Source organism: Phascolarctos cinereus, unplaced genomic scaffold, assembly GCF_003287225.1.
Source record: "Phascolarctos cinereus isolate Bilbo 61053 unplaced genomic scaffold, phaCin_HiC Scaffold_2;HRSCAF=192, whole genome shotgun sequence".
Lineage (NCBI taxonomy): Eukaryota > Metazoa > Chordata > Mammalia > Diprotodontia > Phascolarctidae > Phascolarctos > Phascolarctos cinereus.
In genome coordinates this window covers 281,118,178-281,122,189 of record NW_027555625.1, presented here as the reverse complement: position 1 = coordinate 281,122,189, position 4,012 = coordinate 281,118,178, and positions in this window count along the sequence as shown.

The following is a 4,012-nucleotide window of genomic DNA, read 5'->3' as shown; positions in this document are numbered from 1 at the left end:
AGTATTTTGGGTCTCCTTTAGCAAGCTGTTGACTTGTTTTTTGTGATTTTCTTGCATCACTCTCATTTCTCTTCCCAGTTTTTCCTCTACTTCCTTACTTGCTTCTCAAAATCCCTTTTGAGCTCTTCCAAGGCCTGGGACTGATTCATATTTTTCTTGGAGGCTTTGGATGTAGGAGCTTTGACTTTTTGTCTTCTTCTGGTTGTATATTTTGGTCTTCTTTTTCACCAAAGTAAGATTCTATGGTCTAACTTTTTTTGCACTGCTTGCTCATGATCTCGGCCAATTACTTTAGTTTTAAACTCTTTGTTAAGGTAAGAGTCTGCTTCCAATGTGGAGAGTGTACTGTCCCAAGCTTAGGGGGTTTGTACAGCTGTTTTCAGAGATACTTGTAGGGACCTGTAAATTTTCAGCTCTTCCAAGTGGTATGATAAGGGGCAAGGTGTTTACTCCTTTCCTGGCCTGTGACCACAAGTATTCCTTTCTGTCCCATAACTGTGAGGCAGGGTTCCTCTCCACAGCCACTACAAGCTCCACCACGCCAGCGTTCCTCCTCACCCCAGCACTGCTGCCTAGAACTGTGACCCAGATACAAACATGGGCAAAGCAAGAGATTCCTGCCTCAGCACTGGCAAAGAGATACCTGTAATCCCTCTCTGATCAGCTACTGGATTCCCCCTCAGTCTGTGGGCTGGAAGCTCGGGAAGCAGCTGCCCCCCCCAGCTGTGCTCTGGGGGAGTGGAGCTGAAATCCCACCTTCTTGTCTCAGCACCGACAGAAACAGACTTTTCCCACCTACCTTCTAAGTTGTCTTTGCCATTCGTGGATTGAGGAGTCTGGAAACCTCCACAGCTGCCCATGATTCAGTCCTCTGAGGCCTGCTCCAGGTTCCCTGCAGCCTGCGCTGCGCTGCGCTCCCAGCCCGGCGCGATACACCTTTGTGATCGATCATCCAGGTTGTCTTGGGCTGGAAATTTGTTTCACTCTGTCTTTTTGTGGGTTCTGCTGCTTCAGAATTTGTTTAGAGCCATTTTTTATGAGTATTTGAAGGGGTTTGGAGGAGAGCTCAAGCAAATCACTGCTTTCACTCTGCCATCTTGGCTCCGCCCCCCAAAGGTGGGGCCTATTGAAAGGGGAATGAGTTGCTTGACTCATCTTTAGCAACTTCAAGTTCCTTCTCTCTATGAGAAGATCCAAATAAGTAGGGCTATATAGGCTCCTAGTTAAGATAGGGCTCACTGAAGAAGGAAGGAGAGTCGCCCTGACCGTTTATGGACTCAGGTATGAGTCTGCTCTGTGTGTGTGTGTGTGTGGTGGTGTTTTTGTCAGGTTTCAGGGGTGGGGAATCTGCAGCCTCAAGGCCACATGTGGCTTTCTAGGTCCTCAAGTGAGACCCTTTGACTGAATTCAAACTTCACAGAATAAATCCTTTTATTATTACCTAATCATTAGGTAAAACCTGCCCTAAATTAAATGTATTGTTAGCCTGAGTGCTTGCATGGGAGTTGAGATCCTTATTCTTTTTTTTGGTGAAGTCCTAAACATGAGCCAGATTCTGATATTCCCAGCAACAAATTTTGTTGGGAACATGAGACGAGAACAGGTTGTACAAGGTGGGCCCTGACTGAATTTGTTTATGTTAATCCGTATAGACCCCCCAGCTTCTGGGCTGATTGATTGGTTGGTTGGTGTCCTTTTTTTTCTTTTTTCTTTTTTTTTTTTTTGGTTAAACAACGGGGTTAAGTGACTTGCCCAGGGTCACACAGCTAGTAAGTGTTATGTGTCTGAGGCCAGATTTGAACTCAGATCCTTCTGAATCCAGGGCCGGTACTCTATCCACCGCGCCACCTAGCTGCCCCCTGTCCTTTGTTTTCGATGAAGACCAAAACGATATCATTATGCTAGAGTCAAGTTACAGTGTGCCCGACTATGGCTGATCACACCAACACGAGCTCAGAATGCTCTATCACAGGTTGGGCACAAAGGGTCCATGTGAATATTTGGGGTAGATTCTCTAAATGTGCACATCTCGTGTTTCTTTTGAGCTATTTCAATTCTGCTTTGCTCAGAGAGCACAGCACTTTCTCTGATGTGGGCACGGCATGCTGGGTGGTCCTATGCCAGTGTCTCCCGTGTCACACAATTAATTCCAAAGTTCGTAAGAGAGACCTTGAGAGTGTCCTTGTATTGCTTCTTCTGACCATCACGTGAGCACTTGCCCTGTGCAAGTTCTCCATAAAATAGTCTTTTTGGCAAGAGTATGTTTTGCATTTGAACAATGTGGCCAGCCCATCAGAGTTGTGCTCTCTGAAGCAAAGTTTGGACGCTTGGCAGTTTTGTTTGAGAAAGGACCTCAGTGTCTGGTATCTTATCCTGCCAGACGATCTTCAGAATCTGCTTAAGACAATTCAAATGGAAGCGATTCAGTTTCCTGTCATGGCACTGGTATACTGCCTAGGTTTCACAGGCATACAACAATGAGGTCAGGACAACAGCTCTATATACCTTCAGTCTGGTAAACAGTCTAATACTTCTTCTTTCCCATGCTTTCCTTCAGAGCCTCCCAAACACTTAGCTAGCTCTGGCAATACATGTGTTAACCTCATTATCGATGTGTACATCCCTGGAAAGTTCACTGTCAAGGTAAGTGAACATATTCACAGCATTCAAAACTTCTCCATTTGCTGTAACCAGTGATTCCATGTATGGATGATGTGGTTATGGCTGATGGGGCACCTGCATTTTGGTGTTCATTGTTAGGCTAAAATTAGTACAAGTAGCAGACAATCGATCCATGCTTTCTTGCATCTTAGCTTCAGAGGCTGCATTGAGTGCACAATCACCTGCAAACAGAAAATTATGCACCAACACTTCTATTGTGGTCTTGGCTTGCAGCCTTTTCAAGTGGAAGAATTTACCATCACTGCAGTAAGCTAACCTTGATACTGTGTTTGTCCTCACTGAAGGCATTTGACCATATGGCTGAAAACATCATTGCAAAAAGCATGGGAGCAAGCACACAGTCTTGTTTCACTCCATTGGTGACTGGGAAAGCACTAGAGCATTGTCATTATCCAGAACCTGGGCAAGTATGCTGTCATGAAATAGACGAACAATGCTGAAGAACTTCTCCAGGCAACCAAGTTTTGACATAATTTTCCATAAACCCTCTTGACTGACAGTATCAAAGGCCTTGGTCAAATCTACAAACATTGTTTACAGACCTCTGTTCTACTGGCATTTCTCCTGGAGATGTCAGGTAGCAAACACCATATCAACTGTTCCTTGGCCCTTTCTGAAGCCACACTGGCTCTCAGGGAGATGACAATTTTCCAGGTGAAGGATCAGCTTATTAAGGAGGACTCTGGCAAGAATCTTGCTGGCAATGACTAAGAGAGAGACCTCCCTGTACAGGACAATCTGTTTCCTTTACCTTTGTAGAGATGGACAATGGAAGCATCCTTGATCTCCTGGGGGATAACCTCCTCTTGTCACATAACATGGAAAATTTCAGTCAGCTTTTGTATGAGCTGTGGTCTCTTTGCTTTGTAAATCCCAGCTGGAATAGAATCAGCACCAGGTGCTTTGCCACACAAAAGGAGCCTAATGACATTCAAAATTTCTTCTTCAGTTGCAACTTCAGATTGACTTCAACCTAAGGTAAACAGTCAATGGCTTCAGCATTGATTGATGATGGTCTGTTGAGAACACTGTGGAAGTGTTCAGCCCATCACTCTAGGATCATATCCTTATCACTAATCAATGTGGTTCCATCGGCACTGAGTAGTTGTGATGCACCATAGGTCTTTGGCCCATAAATAGCCTTTAGGACATCATAAAAGCACTTTGGATTGTTACTATCAGCACAAAACTGAATTCTGTCTGCTTTATTACTGAGCCAAGAATCTAAGCTTCGCTTGTACTTTACTTTTGATGGAATTAAAGGCTGCCTTCTTAGAGATGGATGAACTGTCCTGCTGGTAAACCCTGTGGAGTTCTCATTTTTCATTTA